We start from the raw sequence: 26,057 nt of genomic DNA on the forward strand, positions 1-26,057 counted from the left end.
AGCATCCCCTGGGCCATCCTGGACTCGACGCTTGGGTGGTAACGGCATGGGTGGTGGGAGCAAACTCCCGTGCTTCCTGTTAGTCTTTCTGACTGTATTTCAGGCAAATTCAAACCTGGGAGCACTCTGAAGCTCTGTCCCTGCGGTGCCAAGACTCCTGCTGCAAACTAGAAGTGCAGTCAAGCAGCCAGACGTTTTTGGATCTCAGTGCCAAACATTTCCATAATGGGAAAAACTCAGACTCAGCCCTCAGGTTCTGCTCACAGTACATCTGTGTTCATTACATGGTGGAAAAAAGAAAGACGTGAAAGTCCCAAACAGCATGGGTGTGCTCAGTCGTTAAGTTGTATCTGACCATTTGAGACCAAATGGACTGTAGCCCGCCAGGCTCCTCCATCCGTGGAATTTTCCAGGCAAGAATACTAGAGTGTGAGGCCATTTCCTGCTCCAGGAAATCTTCCCCACCCAGGGATCGAACCTGTGTCTCCGGCATTGGCAGGTAGATTCTTTACCACTGAGCCACCTGGGAAGCCCAGCAGTATGGCATAGGTAACATTTCCAGAGGTTTGGAGATTCTATGGCTCTTGTCTTTGGTGATCAGCCATCAGTCAGACGGACAATATTTGTCTTGGGGAGTCTTCTTGCACTGGCAGGAAATTTGATGATAAAGAGAAGGAGTGAGAACCCAGAGCGCCAAAGTTTAAGTGGGAGGACATGAGAGCTTGTTTTTCTGCTGGAAACCATTGTCTCCATCCTTCCCCCAACCCTGTCTGCGGAGGTGGGCGACAGGGAGGAAATGGTCTCCAGAGACTGTATTTCTAAGCTACATACTCTGGGAATTCAGATTTCCTGAATCTCTAGACAGCAGGCATGAAAGGGCTTTTCCCAGATGTCTGTCTGTGGCAAGAAGGGCAGGCAACCGAGCCCCGTCTAGAAGTGCTGATGATAGGATTTGGTTTGCAGGACCCTACTCCATATCTGGAAGAGGAGCCAAGAGAAAATGTTGCTTGCTAGGCCTTTGGATGTGCTTGTTATATTCCTACACTGAGAAGCATTTAGCACTGTAAGCCAAATGCAAAGATAGAGTTGGACCCTGAGGGGTGAATGACTTGCCAAGACAACATGGCTAGTGAGAGATGTTTTTGCTGCTTGGCTTCATGACTTGCTTTGCCAATGAAATGTGAGCATGTAGAAGCTTTTAATAGCCAGTGAGTGGTTCATCATCTTTTCTTCCCAATTCCCTGAGACCAGCAATGGTCCTTGCAGAGGCTGTTCCATCTGCCTGCCTCTGGAAGTAAAGTTGATACGGACTCATGGTCAGAATCAATCCAGAACGGACATATATTATGATCAAGATATATCAATACTTTGGACATCACTGGTGGTTCAGTGGGTAAGACTCTGTGCTCCCAATGCAGGGGATGCAGGTTCGATCCCTGGTCAGGGAACTAGATCCCACATGCTACAACTAAAGAGTTCGCATGCTGCAACTAAAGATCCTACATGTTGCAACTAAGACCCAGCACTGCCAGATAAATAAAAATAAATAAATCAATATTTTACAAATGGGTAGCAGAACCTGAAAACACTCAAGCCAGAAAAGACACGCAAGAGGTCACTAAGTTTTCAACTACTTTCTATCTCCACCCCTGAACCAACGCCCTAGCCTTCTCCATGTTCTTCCATGCCTTCACATACCTTCTTTACATTTCTCTCTCCCAACATGAGATGACCTTTTTATCAACCAGCTACAGCTGGGAAAGTGACAACCATGATGCCCCAGTGACGTGCAAGAACAGACACCATTTCTCATTCACACGTCCACAGCATGGCTGGAGCACTTCTGCGTCCCACATGGAAGTTCTGAGGTCATGCAGGGAGCCTCTGCTCCCATGTACGTTTTTCTGGGGCCAGTGGACTACTGGAAGTTTATTCTGCTCAAACAAATGGCAAAAGCACAGAAGGGCAAGCCCTACCGCTCAAACACATTCCCAGCCTTTGCCTGTGTCGAGTCTGCTAGTATCTCATTGGCCAAGGCCAGTCACGTGGCTTAACTCAAGGCCAAGGGGGTTAGTACGCTCTACTAGCCAGGAGATTACAGCTACAGTGTGGATATACTGCTCCACAGTGGGGTGAAGAATTGGGACCCAGAACTCAATCGAACACACTCTTACTTCTCCCCTACACCATGCTGAAGTTTCAAACTTTCTACTGAAACACCAGGAATGGGGATATAGTGGGTATGACGTAGGTTTCGGCCTCTGCTTTTCCTGGAGAGACAGGTGTGTATTGATTTATTTAATATTTACTTTTTCATATTATTTTGGCGGTGCTTGGTCTTCGTTGCAGCTTGTGGGCCCTTTGTTGCAGAGCTGCGCTTCTCTATTCTCTAGTTGTGGCGTGCAGGCTGAGTTGCCTCACAGCATGTGGGATCTTGGTTCCCCAACCAGGGATCCGACTGGCACGCCCCTCATTGGAAGGTGGATTCTTAACCACTGGACCGCCAGGGAAGTCCCCAGGTGTATATTTAAAGAGAGAAAAAACTAAGAGGTGCAAGTAGCAGGTAAATTGCTCAGGCAGGTGGGGCTCTGGAGAAGGTTTGGAAACAAGTGAAAGATGCAACCTGTCATTCCTTTCTCTGGTCCTAGAGAAGCATCTTGGTGTCTGGCCAGGTTCTTCCCTGTGTGGGGCATGCCCCGCGGGCAGGCAAATGGGAGGTGTTTTTTGGTGACAGGAGGAGGCGGCATTGTCCAGCTTTGAGTCACAGAGTGAGAACGTACCCTCTTTGCCAATGATCTTGCAGAAGTTCTGATGACAAGACAAAGTCTCCTGAGCTAGCTTGACTCTACCACCTGTCTTACACTTGCTGATCTCCCTTTTTAACAGATCCTAAACCTCAGGCTCATAGACTCTTTTGGGCAACAGTGTCTGGTTAGAAGGTACTAACACTGTTTTCTCTGGGTAGTGTTTGTATTAGCAAGTTTGTCTTCTATTTTTGGTAGTTGGGCATTGGTTTCCTGTTTACCATACAATATAGGGCTTCCTTTTTAAAAATAAATATAGTTAGATAAACAGTTGATTGAAAGAAAAATATTAAGTGAATACTGGTTCAGTTGGCCTGCGGATATGGCGGAAATCATGGTGAGTGTTTTGTAAATAGCGATTTAGTGGGAGGAGGAGAGTGAGGTTTGCTACAGTCAGAGTGGGTTCAAACTCACACTCCATCTCTCGGATAGGGCCTTTTGGTGAGTTACTTAGGTAGCTCCTCTGAACCTGTGTCTTTATGGGCTGTTGTATTATGTTCATGATAGAGTTTGTGGCACAGTGTGAGGGCTCAGCAAACAGCAGAAACACACCTCTCCAGCCTGTACCTGGACTGTCCATTCTGGGAGAACCTTTGGGTTTTTCTGTCCCCCCAGGTGGCCACGGGACAGGCAGGCATCACTGTTCCTGCTGGTGGTGGGCCCTACACAGACCCCCTCTGCAGCAGCCAGACCCCCTCTCCTCCCCTTTTATGTGGGACCTCAGTTCACATGGACACCTTCCTGGCCCCTTGCCAGCCCCACAAAGAATCTCTTGCTTGGGAGATGAAAGTCTTGATTAGTCACAGAATTTCAAAACGAAAAGAAATGTGGGATGTCAGACACTTGTCCAGCTGGGGAACCTCGGTATGGGGCTTGGATGAAGGCTGCTTCAAATTGCCTAAGGATCTCTAATCTAGACCCAAGGAGGGTTTCCCCTTGCACAGTTTCCCAAAAGGATTGAAGAAAGACTCATCAGGGGACTTCCCCGGTGGTCCAGTGGTTGAAAATCTGCCTTCTGATGCAGGGTACACCATTTGGGTCCCTGGTGGGGCAACTAAGATCTCACATGCCTCGGGGCACCTAGCCTCTGTTCTGCAACTACTGAGCCGGCACATTGCATAGAAAAAGTCTGGATGAGGCAACGAAGACCTAATACAGCCAAAAAAAAAAACTTCAGAAAATTTAATGAAGCTTGGTTTCCCAGCCAGACCAATTATCACACAATAAGTTAGCATTTCTTAAAAGAGTTTCTAATTCTTTTGTTATTGGCACAAGTCCATTGCCTTATGTTTGGGGGTGAGTGCAAGTAACGTTAACTTGTTCAATTAAAAGCTTAAAAACGTACTGTAATATTGTTGTGGTCCTGTTTTGGAACTTCTCCAACTTTTTCAACAGTAAACCCTCCCTCCCCACCACGGCTCACCCCCTGACAGATGGGAGTCAGGCCCCTCTGACCTTTTCCTTTATCCCACAAGAGCCTCCAGGGCAGATTAACCCTTTCAGTCCCAAATGGGGAAACTGAAGCTGGAGAGAAGTTTGTCTTTTGATGTCGTTTCCAGGGACAATAAATTCCAGGACTGTGGGTTCAAAACACGTGTGGTGGTTTGTGTGAGGCAGACTCTGCGGGAGTCCTAAGATGGGGTCCCTGGTTGCCTAGCCACTTCCCACCAAGGTCAGGGACTCTTAGTCAGAAAATAAAAACAATTATAGCTTAGATTGGTAGTGGTTTAGTTGCTAAGTTGTGTCCCACTTTTGGGACCCCATGAACTATAGCCTGCTGGGCTCCTTTGTCCATGGGATTTCCCAGGCAAGATAACTGCAGTGGGTTGCCATTTCTTTCTGCAGGGGATCTTCCCCACCCAGGGATCGAACCCAGGTCTCCTACATTACAGGCAGGTTCTTTACCAACTGAGCCATCAGGGACGAACTTGCACTTAACCAACCATAAGTACCCTCCAGAACTGAGTGTACTGGAGGTATGACACGTCACTGTGTATAAAACGTCCGTTCTCTTCCCTGTCATCTCCAGCAGCTTAGATTAATTGAACTTAGATTAATTGAGTTTAGATTAACTATGTACCAGGCACGCTCAGGTATGACCATTTCCAGTCTTACAGTAACCTAAGGAAAGCGGTTCTACTGTGACTTCCATTTTCAGAAGGGGAAACTGAGGCAGGAAAGATTAAAGAAAAAATCACTACGTTGAGAAAAGGGCCAGGGAAGGGGTGCTAATGTAGGGAGTCGATTCCACAACGCTGGTCCTTAAGCGTTACAGGAGGGGAAGAGAACGGGGAGAAGACGGGCAGGGGTGGAGGGAGAAGGGCGAATGCAGTGCAGAGAGCCTTCGAGCACCCACTCTCTCCTTCCTTCCCCCCCACCCCCACCCGGCTACCAGCTCTGCCCCAAACTGGCCCAAAGGATCGCAGGGAGGCGGGCTGGGGCTGGGGTCGCTCCCCGGCTCCGGCCTTCCCCTCCCGGGTCCCCCACCAGCCTCCCGCGGTCCCTCCCCCTCGGCTCTCCCGGCTCCTGACATCACGCCCCGGGAGGCGGGGTCGGGGAAGGAGGGGGACGTGGGGAGGAGGCTCGGCGCCAGCGAGAGGGAGGAGGGAGAGCGCGCAGTCCCAGCCCAGAGCTTCAAAACAGCCCGGCGGCCTCGCCTCGCGCCCCAGCCCGTCGGTCGGTCCAGCCGCCCGCGTCCGGTGAGTCGGGGGCGCGCCCGGGAGCCGCGCGCTGGTCGGGGCGGGGGGCGCTCCGGGCAGCGAGATCCGGTGCAGCACGGGGCGCGAGCCCCTGCAAGTACCCGACGCAGGGAGATCCCTGCGATTGGGGTGGGGGGCAGGGAGGGGCCCCTTCCCTGAGGAAAATCCACTGTTCCTCCGCCAGATCGCACGCGGGCCGGCTTCCCGCCTGCGCCCGGCCCGCCCTGGATTCCGGATTCCACCTTCCCACCCCCGGATTGCTTCCTTCGCCTTTCGCGCCGAGGCGGGCGGGAAAAGTTTGGGGAGGAGTCAGGGCGACTCCCCTCGCCCCCGCCAACTCTACTCCCAGGGCTCTGGGATCCCGGGCAGCCCCGCTCTCGTCGTGTGAGAGTCCCCGGCGCCTTGGCGCGGGTCCCCAGCCTCGTGGGAGCGCGCGGGACCTGCTGCACCCAGGCTGGGTCGGTGGGTCCCTCTTGGCCCCCGGCGGCGGCGGCGGCTCCGTGGCGCCCCCCAGCGGCGAGGAGCTGCTGACTTCGGTCTGGGGCGGTGGAGGGGCTTGGGTGACGCCTCTGTCCCCTCTCCCCTGCGGTTGGACTGGGGAGGAGCATTGAGGGCCCCACCCATAGGTCCAGAGCGACGGGAGGCTAGCGTTCGTGTATAGAAAGCCTGCCTATACACTCTTCCCAAACCCAGGGTCCTAAACCCACCGGTAAAGAATCTGCCTGCAATGCAGGAGACCTGGATTTGATTCCTGGGTTGGGAAGATCCCCTGGAGAAGGAAATGGCAACACACTCCAGTATTCTTGCCTGGAGAATCCCATGGACAGAGGAGCCTGGCGGCTACAGTCCATGGGGTCGCAAGAGTCAGACACAACTTAGCAAGTAAACCACCACCACCAAATCCATTCCGGGGAGGCCCTGTTTGGGGGCTGACACGGGAACCTCAAGAATGAGGGTTAGGTGGGGGCACCTCTACCTGCCGGAGACCCCACACTGCAAAGCCCCTCCCTCCAAGCCACCGAACCCACCTCTGACTTTGGAACAAGAATGACAGCCCCATTTCAGGTTTGGGAAAATGGTCAGTGCCCCCTCCCAGGCTCCTAAGCGGTACATGTGAAGTGTCCTGGGGGTGATCTTTGAACTTAGCTGTATCTAAAATGCAGAGAACAGGTAAAAAGTGACAGGCAGGGTGAGGAGTAAGGTAAGGGGCTTGGAGAGGGTCTTGAGAAGCCAGCGGCCCCAGTATTGTATGCCTTCACTGATAGGAGACACTTAGAATAGGCGAGTTCATAGGGACGGAAAGTAGAGTAGAGGTTAGCTGGGCTGGGGAGAGGGATGGGGAGTCCTTGTTTAATGGGTACAGAGGTGGGGAGGATGCAGAGATTTGGGGTATAGATAGTGGTGATGGTCCTATGACATGGTAAATGTATTTAATGGCACTGAATTCTACACTTAAAAATGGTGAAAATGATTAATGTTATGTTCTGTATATCCTGCCACAATTAAACCGAGTCTGCAGCCACCTCTGTGCTTCAGTCTGAATCAGCTAGAAATCTGGGAGGCCAGTCACGGTTGCCGGCTACCTCTCCCCAGAATTTGGCCTCAGTATAAGGAAGTGGAAGAAGGGCGAGGAAGGGACTGAAGCCAGGTTTCCCCAGGAGTCTGGAAGGGACGAGGAAGGGAAGCGAAGCTGATAGAGCCTCTGCAGGGCACGGCACGCTCCAGAAGCCACCCCCCACCCACCCTACCACCCTGCACCAGCTCCTACACGCTCCCAGGCTGCAGGTGGGAAGAGCCAGGCCAGAGACCTTAAGTCAGTTTCTCAAGGTCCTTGGGCTAGTAGGTGCCAAGAGCCAGACTTTGGATCTCCGTCTGTTTTCCCCAGTCCCTACTTATAGTGACACCTGGAGATGCCCTGGTGGGACTTGGAGAGGCAGGGGGAAGACCATTCTGGGGAAATCAGGGCCCCAATGCCCACGGGGCCCTTGGCAGATGCCAAGCCCGAGGCAGAGGGAGGGCATGGGGGTGGCAGGAAGGTGCAGAACCTGTTTTCCCACCTAGGGTTTTTGGATCAGCGTCCTCCACCCTTGCTGGGAATTGGGGAGTGGGAGGCAGGGAGTGGGCCACATAGCCTGTAGCTGCCTCTGTCCTTCCAGTGGGGATATCAAGATTCACCCGAAATCTGGGAACAAGTGACTGCGTTGGAAGCCACAGAGTGGGGGCCAGAGGGCGGGTGAGGGCAGGGCCAGGCCGGTGGGCACTGATACTGCGCTGCCCCCCCCAGAGGGGAGAGGCCAAGCCCTCTTCTGCCTTCCAGGCCCCAGGTTAGGGCACAGTTTATGAGGGGCTTCCCAGGTGGTACAGTGCTTAAGAATCCACCTACTAATGCAGGAGACATAGGAAATGTGGGTTTGCTCCCTGGGTCGGGAAGATCCCCTGGAGAAGGAAATGGCAACCCACTCCAGTGTACCTGCTCGGACAATCCATGGACAGAGGAGCCCGGTGGACTCCTGGAGTCCATGCGGTCACAGAGTTGGACGAGACTGAACACACACAGCACACAGAGGGGCTGGCAAAGGTCCATGGCAGCCAGTTGTAGATCCAGGGCACAACCATCCTGTCCTCCCTGCCACTCCCCTGCACACACAAGTCTTGTCTGAAGCCCTTTGTTTATAGAGTGGAAGTGAATGTTTCACCTAGATTTTCTGTCTGCCTTGTGCATATTATCTTCAGGGCGGGAGCTTAAAGCACGTGTGTGCATGTGCACAGGCTCTCGATTTTCCAGCCATGGGTGATTCCCAGGAAGGCTCAACGGGCCCATGTCTCATCCCAGGCCTGCCCTTACTCCCCTGCCCTCCGGGGCCTTCCTGGTTGACAGGGGCATAGTGGAGGCTGGCTCTTTGTCACAGTGAACTCCGTCAGACGTGACCAGGAAGGGAAGTCTGTCGAGACAAAAATACAGGAATGCCTTTCCAGGCCAGATGGGGTGGTGGTGGATTGCTGGCTGCTTGGCGGGATTTGTTTGGAAGGCAGAAGTCCAGCGGACTGTCCTGGGGAAGGCAGATTGGTGTGTGTGTGTGTTGCAACATGTGGCTGCTGCCCAGCTTTGTGGGCAAATGAGGCCTCTGACCCTGGCTTCGGGGGCTAACGTGGCGCAGAGGTGGGTTCTCCAGTCATGGGGTGGTGACAGCCATCCCTCCAAAGAGGGAAGCAGAGTCCTTCCAGGAGAGGCCATTAAAAGCTGACGGCAGGACTCCAAGACAGGGGGGTGGGCTCCAGGGACCTCTTACTGGGCGATTGGCAGCAGCAGCTGGGGAACCAGGGCAGCTGGCACCTTAGACAGAACTGGGACCTGACCCTTGGATGTTGGCGTCATCTCATCCAGGGAAGAGCAGGGATGGGGTGGGGGTGCTGGAAAAAGGAGGCGCCCCTTCTCACCCGGCTTCCTGCAGGAGTGACCCCAAAGCGCAGTTTTGGCAGGACTGGCCTGTGGCTGGGGATTGTCAGATGCGTCTGGCTCTTGTTAGGGACAGGCCGATGGGGGAGTCTAAAAATACCCAAGGCAGAGCTGCCACCCAGCAAGAGCACCGGCCTGTAACTGGGCAACCACGGCAGCACTCGCTGTCCCAGCTCCAGTCACTGGGGCTCTTCCAGGCGGCTAAGCCCTGGGAGAGGCTGGGAGGCGTGAGAGTGCCCTGGGCCTCTGTGGGCTAGGATCAGAGTGTTTCAGGGGCATAAGGGCCTTAGTACGGATATGAGAGTTGGACCGTAAAGAAGGCTGAGTGCCAAAGAACTGATGTTTTCAAGCTGTGGTGCTGGAGAACATGCTGGAGAGTCCCTTAGACTGCAAGGACATCAAACCAGTCAATCCTAAAGGAAATCAACCCTGAATATTCATTGGAAGGGCTGATGCTAAAGTTGAAGCTCCATTACTTTGGCCACCTGATGTGAAGAGCCAGTTTACTGGAAAAGACCCTGATGCTGGGAAAAATTGAAGGCAAAAGGAGAAGGGGGTGACAGAGGAGGAGATGGTTGGATGGCATCACTGACTCAATGGACATGAGTTTGAGCAAACTTCGGGAGATAGTGAAGGACAGGGAAGCCTGGCGTGCTGCAGTCTGTGGGGTCACAAAGAGTGGAACGTGACTTGGTGACTGAATGACAACAACAAAGGGCCTTAAAAGTCCCAATGTAACTGCTAGGGATGCTCAGAGAGGAGGAGTGACTCACTCAAGGTCACTCAGCAGGTTGGCAGCAGTACCTGGGCTAGAACTGGGTCTGGGGACTCATTGCCAAGGAGCTGGATGACTGGGAGTTGCCAGTGGGTTCCTAGGCCAGGTCCCGTTATGGTCCTCCAGGTCCCAGGGACCCTTATGGCACGTGTCATCCATCCAAGATGTTGAGTTTCCACGCTTGCGTGCTGATCAGTGACAGGTGGGCCAAGAGCAATGGGTCAGTTCCCACTGGCCTCAGGTCACTCCCAGCCAGAGCTGTTGGGCTCTGGGAATATCATCCATCCTCAGGCAGGAAGTAGGAAGACTTGGGGGCTGGAGAAAAGCCGTCTTCCCATCTGAGGACACTTGGTTTGTTCACATGGTATCTCCAGGGCTTAACAAGGAGTTGTTGACCTGAATAGTTAAATTCCCAGGACTCTCACCTTTTGGGAAGCTGGGCTTCAGTTGATCTAGAAAGGGACTGAAGGTGAAGAGATTCTCCCAACTTCCTGCCCTCCTTGGACAGGTTAGACAACATCAGCTTCTAGAAGCTTCCTAGCACTCCTAGGTCTAGAGCTGAGGGATATAAGCTCTAGATATTTGGATATTTGGTGCCAAAACTGAGCTGAGAAATTTGGGTGTGAAACATCTCTCACCCTGCAGGATGCAGAGAGGGACTGGTTAAGTCCCTCAATGCAAACTGCTTGTAAGCCTAAGATCAAGTAAGTTTGTCCAATAGAAAAGTCCCTTTGAAGGTTTCCCTTTCTGATGCTTTTGATCACAAACTTCTCTGGAGAGCTTTTTTTCCTTAAAATGAGCAGGCAGATGCTTTGCCCTCTGAGCCACCAGGGAAGCCCAAAATGAAGTTAGTTAACAATTTTTGCAATGAATACATGTGACCAAATGAATGTTTCCCAAAGTGTATTATCACTGGTGGTAACCAAGATCATTTTTAGAAGTTCATAGCTGAATGTGAAACAAACAAAAAGAGTAATTATGTCTTTTTCTCCATTGATATTTGGGGGAAAAAAAACACAAACAGAACACAAACCCATAGTTTCACTACTGCATAGGGTGAAACACTGAGGTTGATGTTGTAAACTCATTTTTTGAAATAATGGAAAGGTGTCATTAATAAGCAATGATGATCCTTGGGTTTGGTAAAAATCTTGGTGACTGCCTTCGGGGAGATGGCAAAAGTGTAAGTGTTAGTCATTCAGCCTTGTCTGACTCTTTGTGACCCCATGGGCAAAGAGCCTGTCAGGCTCCTCCATCCATGAAATTTTCCAGGCAAGAATATTGGAGTGGGTTGCCATTTCCTTCTCCAGAGATGTTCATCCCTTTGACAACAGTCTTGAAATATCTGTGAGCTCCCCGCCCAAGCTCCTCTTCTACAAAGAGGCCCCAGCGTTCAGCTTCAGACTTGATGTTCCACTCAACTTCCGAAGGAGTCTCTGCATCTTTGATGAGGGTCATCATGCCCTCCGATGCCTTGGACGGTTGTTCTGGGGATCAGAAGAGTTGGAATATTGATGTTCGTGGAAGTGGCTAAAGGTGTTTGTGGTTTGCCTGAACCAAAGGAAAGCTGAGGGAGCATCTGGCTTGCCCACTTTCATCCTGGTGGCTGTTAGCACATGACTCTGGGCAGTGAGCCGTGTAGGCAAAGGGGGATTTCCCTTTCTTCAAAAGAGGTTTCAGTTCCACGAAGAAGATGGTGGGTACAAGCAGGTACGTGCCAGGAGCGGAGTTGCGAGATGGGGTTTCAGGGGAGCCCATGTCGTGGTGTGCAAGAGTTTCCTTAAGCCTTTCGGACTGGAGATGGGCTTGGAAGAGTCCCTAGAATTCCCCTGGGCAGTGATAGCTCTGGGTTTGCAGAAAGGAGGGAGAGAAAAGGCAGAGGGTGCAGGCAGAAGTCTTGCTGGTGCAGATGCACGTGTCTCGTTAGCCTGCAGTGCACAGCGTGGGAGAGGAGGGCAGGCCTGGGGGCCGAGCTTGATGGCGGAGATGAAGGGGGCTTCCCTCCACATCCCGATGAACCTGGCTGGGGAAGCAGGAGTGATGATGTTCACACTGCAACACTGGGAAGAAAAAAGAGAGAAAGGGAAAAAGTGGAAGCATCCTAGAAGCAACTAAATACCCATTGGTCACATTAGGGAGTATTTTACAGAAGTTAGGGCTTCCCTGGTGGCTCACACGGTAAAGAATCTGCCTCCAATGCAGGAGACTTGGGTTCGATCTCTGGGTCGGAAAGATCCCATGCAGAAGGGCATGACAGCCCACTCCAATATTCTTGCCTGGAGAATTCCATGGATAGAGGAGCTTGGTGGGCTACAGTCCATGGGGGTCACAGGGTTGGACAAGACTGAGCAACTAACGCTTTACAGAAGTTAAAAAGAGCAAAATTCAGGATCTTCCCTTGGCAGTGCAGTGGTTAAAACTTGCACTCCCAATACAGGATTCTGTCCCTGGATGGGGAACTAAGATCCCATGCAGAGTGGCCAGAAAGCATAAAAATAAAAATTAAAAAAAGACAAGATGCAAGGTGGGGGTGGGAGGGGTAAAATAGGTGGAGGGGATTAAGAGGTACAAACCTCCAGTTATTAAGTAAATAAGCCACCGGGATATAATGTATTTAACCATTAGATTTATCATGATGGCTATTTCATAATGTGTGCAAATGTCAAATCACAATGTAGCACGCCTGAAACTAACATATTGTACATCAATTATATTCTCAATCAAAGTTGTTTAAAAATTTAGATCTCAGAGAAAAAAAACTTGGAGGTTCATCTCTGTGTACCTGTAGAAAGGTCGATAAGTAACAAAGGTATATATGGGAAAATAGGCTATTTACATAAAAGCAAACCGAAAGTAACAGTGTTCCTGTGGCCTCATATGTGTTACATGTATGCAAGGAAAGTGACTGGAAGGACATATCAGAATCAATCAGTGTGGCTACCCATGGGAACGGGGAGAGGAAGGAATGGACTGTGGGACTCCAGTCTTGTTTGTTTCTGAGAAAATATATTCAAGAGTTACGTAAGTGTGGTGGTGGTGGTGCAGTTGCTAAGTCATGACTGACTCTTTTTCGACCCCATGGACTGGAGCCTGCAAGGCTCCTCTGTCCATGGGATTTCCCAGGCAAGAGTCCTGGAGTGGGTGGCCATTTCCTTTTCCAGGGAATCTTCCTGACCCAGGGATGGAACCTGGGTCTCCTGCATTGCAGGTGGATTCTTTACTGTCTGAGCCATCTAGGAAGCCCTAATATGTATCCGTGAAGTTCAGGAATAATGAAATAGTCTTCCCTGAATTCGGTAAGCAGTGTGAGTTTTGCAGGTTTGGAGTGGGGAGCTTTTAGAGGTGGGGGGCAATGGTAGATAGACTAGGTGGGGGCTGTGTGGCAATTCAATGGCAAGGTAACCAGGACGTGTGCCATTCAGCCTCCATGGAACATGCCCCTGGAAACATCCCTTTGTGTACCTCTCCTGGCCGTGATGGTTTTCTGTCTGGATGCTGTTAACAGACAAATGGTAGTTTGGGGAGGGGGTAATGTGGTACATTTAGGGTGTGTTAAGAATCCACCTGCAGTGCAGGAGATGAAAGAGACTCGGGTTTGATCCCTGGGTTGGGAAGATCCTCTGGAGTGGGAAATGGCAAGCCACTCCAGTATTCTTGCCTGGAGAATTCCATGGACAGGGGAGCCTGGTGGGCTACAATCCATAGGGGTCACGAAGAGTCGGACTTGACTTAACAACTAAACAACAACAAACTCTCGGACTCTGCAGACCCTGTTCCATTGGATGGTTGGTTGGGTCCCATCACATCCCTCTTTTTTAACAGACATCTGAGTCCTCTTGAAAAAATCCTGGTCCTTTGGGCCAAGAAAGTGTCTTTGCTGCCGATGTGTTGATGGATGTCTTAGAGGCCTGTGTTCTTCCTCTCACGTCAACTTTGTCAGTCCCGAGGGTCCTGGACCACACGAGGGTCCTCTGCCTTTAACAGCCTGGTCACAGAGAACAGAACTCACCCCCACCTCTGCCCTGGGCAAAGCCATCTTGATTCCTGTGTTTCAGATGTGTGTGTGGAATGGAGAAGGAATCCTCTTTCTAAGCGGTGATCACTTCCATTACTTCCGACGGTCTTCGTTTGAGGGACCAGCTCTTTTGAGTTCCCTGGGGTTTCTCCAGGACCCTCTAGCACAGAGCTAAGTATGCAGTGCGTGCTCAGTTGTATTTGATGCTTTGCGAGCCCCTGAGCTGTAGCCTGGCAGGGTCCTCTGTCCGTGGGATTCTCCAGTCAAGAATACTGGAGGGGCTTGCCATTTCCTCCCCCAGGGGATCTTCCCCACTCAGGGATCGAACCCATGTCTCTTGTGTCTCCTGCATTGGCAGGCGGGTTCTTTACCACTGAGCCAACTGGGAAGGGTGCAGTAGGCGCTCAGTAAGTCTCTGCTGTGTAAATAGCTGGGGGAGGGCGTCCCCCCAGGAGTCGCTGGTTTTCCTGCTTTTCAGCCCACCCCCGGGAGGAGTGGCAGAAGCGAGGCCCCCTGCCTTGGATGAGAAGCGGGCAGGAGGCTGCAGAGTGGAGACGGGTGGCGTGGGGTAGGGCTGAGGGCAGCTGCTCCCCCCGCCTGCCCGCCGCACTTGGGTCAGGCCCAAGTGGTACAGTCAGCATCCCTCTATGTCAGCATGACATGGGGTCACATTCTTCTAGGCCAGGGCCCGAAAGAGGCTTAATCATCGGCCCTCCCAGAGTGCGGTCTGCACGCCCACAGGCATTTGGAGATGATTTCTGTAGCATACAGGCAATGTTACAAACTGTAATACGCTCTCTCTTTTTTTTTTTTCATGTATTACTAAAATGTCAGTCACTTGGCAAGTGATATTGACTTTCCCTTTACAGTATAATACACATTGAAGGGGCTTCCCTGGTGGCTCAGTGGTAAAGAATCTGCCTGCTGATGCAGGAGATGTGAGAGACTCGGGTTCGATCCCTGGGTCAGGAAGATCTTCTGGAGGAGGAAATGGCAACCCACTCCAGTATTCTTGCCTGGAAAATTCCCTGGCCAGAGGAGCCTGGCGGGCTACAGTCTATGGGGTCGCGAAGAGTCAGACACAACTGAGCACATATCACTATCACAAAATAGTGAGTATAATTGTCTGTGCTGCTGTTTTCATTTCCCTGGGATATTTACCCAGGAGTGGAATTGCTGGGTCCTATGCTAACCAGGTGGTGAAGTGGTAAAGAATCCATCTGCTAATGCAGGAGACGCAAAAGACGCAGGTTTGATCCCCTGGGAGATCCCCTGGAGGAGGTAATGGCAACCCACTCCAGTGTTCTTGCCTGGAAAATGCCGTGGACAGAGGAGCCTGGTGGGCTGCCGTCTATGGGGTTCATAAAGACTCGGGCACGAGTGAGCACATACACACATATGGTAACTCTGTGTTTAATTGAGGACCAGCTAGACTTCCCACAGTGGCTGCAGCATTTTACACTCCCAACAGCACTGGATGAAGTTTCTCTGCTTCCCCAAGTTTTAATTCTGTGCCCAGCCCTGTCCTGGCTCCTAAGAAACTTCCACTGGTAGAATTCCTAGAGGTCTAGAAAAGGTTGCAGGGGGCCGGGATCCTGGGTTTAAGCAAGGGCCTACCAAAGGTTCTGAGCTGGGCTGGGCCCAGCTGAGTAGGGGGCGGACGTCGGGGAGGAATGAGGGGCACATGGGGACCACGTGCGAGAAGTGGAAACCATGGAAGGCAGAGCCCTCCATAGCGCTGTTTTCTGCAGGACCCTGGACTGATTTTAGGTTTTGCTGGATACCGCATCTTGTAGTGTGCTGGTCTCTCAGTTGTGTCTGACTCTTTGTGACCCCGTGGACTGTAGCCTGCCAGGCTCCTTTGTCTGGCAGGAATTCTCCAGGCTTGAATACTGGAGTGTGTTGCCATTCCCTTCTCCAGGGGATTTTCCCAATCAGGGGATGGAACCCGGGTCTCCTGCATTACAGAGAGATTCTTCACCGTCTGAGCCACCAGGGAAGTCACTCGGCAACAAAGTGGTTCTCTTTCCAGTTGTCTTTCGGCTCTTCTGATTCCATCAAGGGGAAGATGCGTCTCTGACTGTAATTTTCCTTCTTCTCTCTCTTTTTTTAAAGCTATATTTCTTTTTATTAGTCACAATATCACAGGCAGTGTGCACTCTTTGTGTCTGGCTTCTTTGACCCAGCACAAGGTTTTGTGAATCATCCATGATGTACATAGTAGGAGTTCCTTTTGTTCCTTTTCATTGCTGAGTAGCGTTCCATTTTATGGCCATGTCACACTCTGGCTTTGTGTGTGTGGTCATGACGCATGCTTGCAGAGTCTAGTTCCCTGACCAGGGACTGAACCCGGGTCTGCTGCAGTGAAAGTACAGAGTCCTAACCACTGGGCCACCAGGGATTCCATCAGGGGGAAGATGCTTCTTCAATTCTAGCTTTCCTTCTTTAACCTGACAGAGCAGGTCTCCACACAGCCCTTTGGAGGACAACACTGAACCAGAACTTGTGAAATTTTTTTAGTGGGGGTGGCTATTAATTTTCACAATCAATCGATGTGGCGGGTCATGCTGATTTTCCATTCCCAGGGAGCCAGAAGATTTCTTCTTGAAATACATATATTTCTCTTAGAGAGTGGATTTATTTAATGACAAATATGAAGTAAAATCTTACAGTGGTACTCAGGAAGGAGGTGAGCCGATGACTGGAGTTTGGAGAAACCTTCTAATGTTTAGGGCTCAGTTCTGAGGTGCTGTGTCAGGAAGTGGTGAGGTCTCCAGTCCTGGGGCTCATACAAATGGAGGCTGGTTGCTATAAAAATAATCCAGGCAGAGGCTGGGGCAGGGGTGATTCTGTATGATCGCACAGCACCCTTAGCTGAGACTGCATGAGTCTGCGATTCTCATTGTGTGGGGTCCACTTCCCAATTCCACGGCTGGATGGTGTCATAGCTGCAGATGCATATCATCAGAGGTGGCCCAGCTGGACGGGCAAGTGGTCTGGGGGGCTGCCTTTCTTTCCAGCCAGGCAATCTCACAGTTCCCCGGACAACCCGGGGCATGCCGGTGGCGATATGTTACAGGGTGATTCCAAGTTCATGGGGACCACTCCCCAGCTGGCTCAGCATCTGTCCCGATCTTGGATGTTTAACAGAGCGCATCCCTTCCTTTTGTTCCTTTTTCATTGCTGAGTAGGATTCCATTTAATGGCTGCGTCACACCCTGGTTTTGTGTGTGTGTGGCCACCACATGGCTTGTGGGATCTAGTTCCCTGACCAGGTTCCCTGACCTAATTAAAGGACATGGCCTGCCAGCTCTCGGGTTAGTGAGTCTGTATGGGCTGCATAGGTATCCCAAAGGAGAGCTGCTTTGGAGAGAGAGAGCTGCAAAGGAGAGAACCTATCCCAAAGGGTTCTCCAAGAAACAGAGCCAACAGAATGTGTATACATTTGTGTGGCAGAGGATGTGATGGTGAGATAGCATCACTGACTCAGTGGACATGAATTTGAGCAAACTTCAGGAGATAGTGAAAGGCAGGGAAGCCTGGTGTACATGGGGTTGCAAAGAGTTGGACATGACTTAGTGACTGCACAACAACAACAACAATAACTGTATATGTGTGTGTGTACACCGCTCTCCACATGTACATATATGGAGAGAGGTTTATTTCTCAGGCATTGGCTTATGCAGTTATGAAGGCTAGCAAGTCCAACATCAATGGGTAGGCTGGGAGGCTGGGCACCCAGGGGAAAGCTGATGCTGCAGTTCAGCTCCAAAGGGTGCTGGGGGTGGTGGTGGTAGTGGGTGTAAGTGTTTTGTTCTATTTGAACCTTCAACTGATCAGAGGAGGCCCACCCACATTATGGAGGGCAATCTGCTTTACTCAAAGCCCACTGATTTAAATGTTCATCTCATCCAAAAACACCCTCACATAAACCCTGTGGCCCAGCCAAACTGACACAGAAAATCAACCATCACAGATGCTTCAGGTGGACTAGACACACAGCATTAAATAAGATAGTGCTGTGTTGTGCTTAGTTGCTCAGTCATGTCCAACTCTTTTCAACCTCATGGACTGTAGCCCCCCAGGCTTCTCTGCCCGTGGGGATTCTCCAGGCAAGAATACTGGAGTGGGTTGCCATGCCACTCCAGGGATCTTCTTGACCCAGGGATCAAACCCAGGTCTCTCGAAGCCCTTTTAAAATCATTCCTTTTTAAATTCCCTCCCAACCCTCCAAGGAGAAAACCTCAGTTTTGTACTATTATGTCTTTAATAGAGCTTCCCAAACACATGGAATGTCCTGTTGCTTCAGCAAAGAAAGAGAAAGCGAGCCTTGGGCTCAGAATTTTGAGCAGCAACAGTTTCTAGCTGGAACTGAGTAACGTTCTGTGTTCATTGTATGTTTCTTTCTTCCCCATCGATTGCCATCTTTCCATTTTGGTTGTGATATAAGGTTTCCTTTTGTAAAGAGGTACGTTTAAAAAGTGAGTAGGCTGCTGGTAACACAGGTGGTACACGGATACACCGGAGATGCTGCACGTGGTGCCGGAATGACTGGTTTGGAGGGACATTGACGCAAGCACAGTGAGGACGGTGCCTGAGGAGCCCCTACCTGTCCACACGGCTTGAGCTGCCTGTTGTCTGTTTGTACTTCTTCCCTGCTGGAGACAGCTGGGTGGTTTATTTCCCCTGGGTGACTGCCCCCCAAGAATGGCAGTGCATGAGGGGACGATGCTGACTCTGGGGATGGGAAAGATCTGGGGGTGTAGTTCTAGGAACTCCTTGACCATGGTGGTGGCTGTGATTGGTGCATGTACGAAGCACTTGTTGGGTGCCAGATGCTGTTCTAAGCACTTTCAGTCTATTATCTCCCGGTGGTCCTAGGAGGTGGGCATATCATGGTCATTCCCATTGTACAGATGATAAAACTGAGGCACCAGGTTGTTAGGCTGCTAGACTTCAGTCCAGTCTGGCTCTGTTTATGCTCTTCTGTGTTTTGCACATATTACTTCCTGCTCATCTTCTCCCCTTCGTCCCCTTCGTGTGTTAACTTACCTGGAGGCGGAGGCCTGGCTTCCTGGTCCTGGGGCTCCCTGGGTCTGGCCAAGTTGTAGGCATTGACTCCCAGTCCCTAACTTGCTGGCAGAATTCACCCAGTTTTAAATGACAGTTTAGGAAAGATGGAAAAGCTGTTAAAGTGAGCACCACTGATCTCCTGGGGGTTACTTGGAAGTAACTAACACGAGATGCTCTGTAAAGGGAAGAGCATCCCTAACCTGATGGCTGTGAGGATGACAAGTGCCCTGAGTCTGACACCTGCCTCACCTCAGCCACTTAATCCAGATGACATATTGAGTGCCTGCAGGTCCCAGCCTGCTCTGGGCTGGGGTGAGGGTGTGTTGGGTAGCATAATTATAGGGAGCTCCTTGGATGACAGCAGCCAACAGGGAGCCCTTTAATTGATGGGGTCAGACAGCAGTCATTGGCAGAATGGTGGTTATTAGCTCTTCTGCCAAAGCTGTGCAAATTAGCAGACACTCACCAAGTGTTTGCTGAGTAACCCTGGGCACTGGGGATATGTAAAGCATGGTTTCTGTCTTTGAGGAACCCTGAATCTAAGGACAGTGTTTCTCTTGTATCAGTTAGCTCTTGCTGTGTAAACAAACCGTCCTGAAATGCACAGGCGCGTCCCAATTCATTGCCCTTCACTTGATTGCACTTTGCAGATTCTGTGGTTTTGTTTTTGTATTTTTTTTTAAAACAAATTAAAGGTTTGTGGCCACCCCATGGTGAGCAAGTTTGTCAACACCGTTTTCCCAACAGGGTTTGCCCACTTTGTGTGTGTGTCACATTTTGATAATTCTCTCAATATTTCAAACTTTTTATTGTTACAATATTTGTTATGTAATCTGTGATCTTTGATGTTACGACCACGATTTGCTAAAGTCTCAGATGATGGGTGCTTCCCTTGTGGTTCAGGCAGTAGAGCGTCTGCCTGCAATGTGGGAGATCTGAGTTTGATCCCTGGGTCGGGAAGATCCCCTGGAGAAGGAAGTGGCAACCCACTCTAGTACTCTTGCTTGGAAAATTCCATGGACGGAGGAGCCTGGTAGCCTACAGTCCATGGGATTGCAAGGAGTCGCACACGACTGAGCAACTTCATTTCAGATGATGGTCAGCAACTTTTGCAGTAGAATATTTTAAAATTAAGGCATCTACATTGTTTTTCTTTTAGGCACGATGCTATTGCACACCTAATAAACTACAGTGTAGTGTAAACATAGCTTTTTAAAAAACTTTGTTTTTTAATATTTATTTTGGCTGCGCTGGGTCTTCGTTGCTGCCCACAGGCTTTGACAGGCTTTCTTTAGCTGTGGCAAGCAGGGACTACTCTCAAATTGCGGTGCACATGGGCTTCTCCTCGCAATGACTTCTCTTATTTCAGAACACAGGCTCCTGAGTACACGCTCAGTAGTCATGGTGGACGGGCTTAGTTGCCCTGAAGCATGTGGGATGTTAGTTCACTGACCAGGGATCAAACCTCTGTCCCCTGCCTTGGTAGGCAGATTCTTAACCTGCGGACCACCAGGGAAGTCCCATATAACTTTTATGTGCATTGGGAAACAAAAAAAAAAATCACGTGACTCACTTTATTGCGATATTTGCTTTATTGAGGTGGTCTGGAACTGAGCCTGTAATATCTCGGAGGCCATAATGTCTTAAAAGAGAAAACATTTATTTAGTTCACGATTCTGCAGGTGGGCAGTATTGGCTGGGGCTCTCACATCTCTGTGGCCAGCTGGGGGGTCAGCTAGGAGCTGGCTGGTCTTGGGAGCCCCTTGCTGGAGAAAAGCTCGTCTCTGCTCCATGCAGTCTCCTACCATCAGGCCAGGCTGGGCTCACACCTGTGGTAGCCGAGACAGGAGGTACATGAGGTCTCTTGAATCCTGGGCTCAGAAATGGCCCTTTTGCTGCCTTCTGTTGATAAAAGAAATCACCCAGGTTCAGTGGGTGGGGAAATAGATTACACTTCTTAATAAGAGGACTTGATTTGCTAATAACATTTTGTTAAAACCTTTTGCACATATGAACATGAGAAATCTTGGTCTGTATTTTTCCTGTTGTGGAATGTGTTGCCTGGTTTGAGGATCAGGATGATCTCTGCAGGCCTCGTGGGATGAATTGGGAGCTATTCCCTCCTCTTAGACTTTTTTGGAATGTATGTGTAGAGTTGGTATTGATGTTGTTGACATTTAGTTGCTAAGTCATGTCTGACTTTTTGCAATCCCATGGACTGTAGCCCTCCAGGCTCCTCTGTCCATGGGATTTCTCAGGCAAGAATACTGGAGTGGGTTGCCATTTCCTTCTTCAAGAGATCTTCCCGACCCAGGGATCGAACCCGCATCTCCTGCATTGGCAGGCAGATTCTTTACCACTGGGCCACCAGGTAAGTCCAGAGTTGCTATTATTCTTCCTTTAATGTTTGACAGAATTCACCAGTGAAGCCATCTGGACCTGGAGTTTTCTCTTTGGGAAGGGACTCCAGAGCCTTGATAAATACTTCTTTCTTCTTGTGTGGCCAAACGAGAAGGAAAAGTCTGGCTCCACTTCTTTATTTACTTATTTTTCAATGTTTTTTTCTGTTGAAGTGTAGTTGATTTACAATGTTTGTTAACATTTTTGACTTCTTAGCACAGCCCCTTGAAATCTGGCTCCTCCTTTCTCCCTCCTTCTTTCCTGCCTCCTTCCTTCCTTCAGCACATTTATTGAGCACCATCTATAACCGAGGCACTGTTCTAAGTGCTGAGAACAGTGACGTGCAGAATCTGCTGGGTCCCTGACACTGTGGCGGGGAGATAGGTAACCCCCAGATGACAACTACAATTGAAGTGGGCTGGGAAGGTGCGAAGAGGAGGAAAATAAAGAAGGGCTTTAGTTCACTTCACTAAAATGGTTACAGGCTTGCCAGCGAGCTGACTTCCCATGCTGATGCCTTTTTTCTACTCTCTCGGTTTTGGGGCCCCACCCTCCGCTCTGGGTTTCCCCCTTCCCCTCCCCTCTCGCAGCCCTTCCTCCCTGGTGCTATTTCACAGTTACTAGTGGCTGGGTCTCCCATCCAGCCCACAATGCGGGGATTTCTTTTCCCAGGTCCTATTTTCCTCTGGGTGACGGTGCTACCCATATTTTCAACTGTCCCGGGAGCATCTCCACGGCTGGTAACTGGACATTTCTACCACCAATGACCTGTTCCCCTCATCCTTCAAACTGCTCCTCCTGCTCCGAGCCAAGGACGTCAGGAGAGCCCGTATCTACTCTGAGCCCCCAGAATCCTTTGCCTGACCCACCACCCATCACGTTTTTATCTTTATCTGGACCCTCTCCGTTTCCTTTTTAATTTAATAAATTAATTTTTAAAAACGTTTAATTTTGTATTGGGTTACGATAGATTTAGGTGAACAAGGAAGGGCCTCAGCCATGCATATACATGTATCCATTCTCCTCCAAGCTCCCCTCCCATCCAGGCTGCCACATAACATTGAGCAGAGTTCCCTGCAGGACTTCCACGGTGGCTCAGACAGTAAAGAGTCTGCCTGCAATGCAGGAGACCCGACTTTGATCCCCGGGTTGGGAGGATCCCCTGGAGAAGGAAATAGCAACCCACTCCAGTATTTTTGCCTGGGAAATCCCATGGATAGAGGAGCCTGGTTAGGCTAAAGTCCATGGGTTGCAAAGAGTCAGACATGACTTAGCGATTAAATAACATAGAGTAGGTCCTTGTTGGTTATCCATTTTACATACAGCAGTGTGGGCAAGGAGCCGGTCCTTTTCTCACTGGGGCTTCTCCAGCAGCTCCCCCAATTCTCCTCCTCCTCACCCATCCTTCTGATCGTGGAATGTTTTTCCTCTAGAGATAGGTCTTATTCCTTTCCTACTTCAAAGCCCGCCCCATTCCCCACTGCCTCCAGGGTAACACTCAAACTCCCAAGCCCCGTCGAGCTTCTCACCCAGCGTGGAGTTCTGGCTCAGCCCTGGGGCCCTGCCCAGATCTTCTCAGGCTCACTCTGGTGATACTTCTGTGCCTCGGAGCATCCTGTTCCCTTTGCCTGCAACACCCTGTCCCCACGGCTCTGCCTGGCAAGCCGCCCGGCCTCTGAGATCCAGCCCAGTTGTCACTTCTTCCATGAAGCCTCAGATGCTGCCCCCACCCTAGCACAGCGCTAGTCACCCCTTCCTCTGCGTTCTCATAGCACGCAGGTCATCATACCGTGCCTATTTGTTTACATGTCCCGTCCTTTACGTACCGGGCAGCTCCCAGGAGCTGTGGAGCCCGCCTTTCTCACCTGTGTGTCACTAGAACCTGGGAATTGGTGGACACTCCGTGAATGCTGGTTGCCTGATTAACTGCTCCTTTTAAAAACAACAGAGCGCCTACGGCCGATTCATGTTGATATATAGCAGAAATCAACACAATATCGTAAAGCAATTATCCCTCAATTAAAAATACGTAAATTAAAAAATAAACAATGGGGAAATTCCCTGGCAGTCCAGGGGTTAGGTCTCCATGCTTCACTGCCAGGGACCTGGGGTTCAATCCCTGATCAGAAAAGGAGACAATGCCCCCCAAAAAATGGATGACAGGCTAGTGATCCGAAGGCTGGGGTTTGAGCCCTGACTCTGCCACCTGCTAACTGGATGATGGGGACGAAGCCTTCAACTTGACTTCTTGGCTGCAAAGTGGATCCTAGTCCTTGCCCGTCCTTTTGATGGGGCTGTCACTTTACTGACAGGTATTTATCCCATGTGCAGTGAAGGGAAGCCCTTCAGCCTGGAGGACTCATGAGTGACTTTGTGCTCTGCTTCCCGTGTCCCGTGTCTTCCCTGGTGGCTCAGAGGTTAAAGCGTCTGCCCGCAATGAGGGAGACCTGGGTTCGATCCCTGGGTCGGGAAGATCCCCTGGAGAAGGAAATGGCAACCCACTCCAGTATTCTTGCCTGGAGAATCCCATGGACGGAGGAGCCTGGAGGGCTACAGTCCACAGGGTCACAAAGAGTCGGACACGACTGAGCGACTTCACTTTCTTTCACTTTCCCGTGTCCCCAGTGTGTGTGACAAAGCGTGTCCCAGAGTGAGGGCAGATAATGATGACCAGCCTCCAAAGCCATGTGTGGACCCAGGACTTTGGACCGATCTCTTGATCAGGCCGGAGGATACCTGGATCCCAAAAGGGAAGAGAAATTCAGATTTAGGGTGGGCAAGACAGGGTTTCTCTGAAGCCAGATTGTCTGTCTTCAGATCCAAGCTCCAGCCTCTGCTAGCTTTGTAATCTTCTAGAAGGTGCTTAACCTCTCTGACCCTTATTTTCTTTACCTAACTATAGCATCTATATCATAGCTGTTTTTGTGAAGAATGCCTAAGTTAATGTACAAAATGGGCTTAGAACAGTGCCTGTCACATTCCAGGCAATAAATAGGGGCTATCGTTATTGTCAATGCCATGGTTATCATTATTCCAGTGGATTGAAAGGCTCAGGCCTTCACAGACAGAACCATCCTCAGCGGCTTCTGCCCTGGAGCACTGCCAAATCCCAATGTCCTCGGCCTGTTGCCATATTTGGACAGAGCCAAGTGTTGGCTTTGTGCCCAGAAACCCCAACCACAGTGAGCATAAAGCGGGGCCGCCCGGGCACAAAGGGCTTCCGCCATCCCCGGGTCATCTCTGATGCCTGGCGATTCCAGGCTGGCTGGTGTCCAGATACGAGGGCAGGAGGCTGAGCTGACCTCTGCCTTCCTGAAAACAGGCCAAAGCCGCCATCCCCTCTGAATGCCAGGGGAGCTGAGCTGGGGGTGCTGGGTTCCAGCCAGCCTAGGGGGGAACCGCCAGCTTCAGAGTGGGCCCGGGGGTGCCCCTGGCCGCGTGGCCTTCCCTGGCCTGCTGGGCGGGAGCTGTGGGCGGAGCCCTGCTGGGCTGGGGGACCTCAGACACCAAACATCGCAGGTTTGTTTTGCAAAGTTCTAGACCTCAGGACTGTCCTCTTGCTTACAATTCTGGGAAAAGGCTGCAGCACAGCTGAGAATGGGCTGTGGCGTAAATGGTAGGAAGAACCCCTGAGGGCGGGGTTGGAATCAGGTGGACAAGTGGTCATCTCACAGCGTGTTCTCACCCCGCGGGAAGCCGCCACCCTCTGGCTCCCCGGCACGTCATGACCGAAGCCAAAGCAGCTTCCTTTAGCTGCAGCAGCCAGGGCTGTGCTCCTTGTGGGGGGGCTGGTGTTTTTGTGAAGGAGAGGAGGGGAGGGGACACTCACATCGCCCTGGGGAAGCTCCCTTGGCCTCTCTTCACCTGAAAGACCCTGCTGGTGATGTCCCACCATAAATGACAAATAAGATGGTGCTTCTGGGGGGAATGGGGGGCCAGGGAGTCAGCAGCAGGACCTTCTCCACACCCAGTGCTGGACGTGCAGCACACACACAGAGACGCAGACAGACACAGAGACACACAGAGGCACATAAACACACACAGACACACACACAGAGACAGACACAAATACACAGAGACACACACAGAGACGCACAGAACCACATAAACACACACACAGACACACACACAGAGACAGAGACACACAGAGGCGCAGACACAGAGACACAGAACCACATAAACACACACATGGACACACACACACAGACAGATACACAGACACATATACAGAAACATACACACAGAGACATACACATAGACACACACAGATGCACACACAGACACACATACACAGACACAGACAAATACACAGACACACGCACAGACACCTATACACAGAGACATACACACAAATACACATGCACAGACACAAATACAGACACACACACACACACACACACAGACACACACATAGAGACAGAAGACACACACACAGACCCAAACACATTTCAAGCAAAGCCGGGTCCAAGGTGTAGCAGGAGGGCACCTCTGCTTAGGAAGCATTGAGGAGTTGCCAGTTCTTGGTGTATCCTGGTTGCTATCTGAGGTCTGGAGGGACATTTCTGGGAGTACCGTCCCTTATCCCAAACCATCAGCCTTTTTTCTTTTTAAACCGTCAGCCTCTAGAGCTTGAAATTCGCTGACCCACGCACACTGCGTGCTGGGGCAGAACCCCCAGGGCCCACCCCCGCTCCCGGCGCCCCTCCCCTCCACTCCCCTTGTTCCAGGATGATGCCCAGAGGACGCTCACTCCTGCTCAAAGAAGCACATTTGCTGCTCTTTCTATTCCAGCTCCTGATTCTTTTTCCTTAAAAAAATGTGAAGTTCTAGGATC

At 50.9% G+C, this 26,057-nt stretch overlaps 1 protein-coding gene across 3 annotated transcripts in view; it reads left to right on the forward strand.

The window, feature by feature from the left end:
* The first annotated feature begins 2,084 nt into the window (after positions 1-2,084).
* EMP2 (epithelial membrane protein 2) overlaps positions 2,085-26,057 on the forward strand; it is a 48,944-nt gene continuing 24,971 nt past the window's right edge. Inside the window, exon 1 of one of the 3 annotated variants that reach the window (XM_027526627.1) lies at positions 2,085-2,282. The gene's annotated coding sequence lies outside the window, so the exon portion shown is untranslated. Of the gene's footprint in view, positions 2,283-5,234; positions 5,504-21,052; positions 21,195-26,057 lie in introns of those variants that run through there. The other 2 variants (XM_027526626.1, XM_027526628.1) reach the window with 2 other exon arrangements.

The sequence above is a fragment of the Bos indicus x Bos taurus genome, chromosome 25 (assembly GCF_003369695.1).
Source record: "Bos indicus x Bos taurus breed Angus x Brahman F1 hybrid chromosome 25, Bos_hybrid_MaternalHap_v2.0, whole genome shotgun sequence".
Taxonomy (NCBI): domain Eukaryota; kingdom Metazoa; phylum Chordata; class Mammalia; order Artiodactyla; family Bovidae; genus Bos; species Bos indicus x Bos taurus.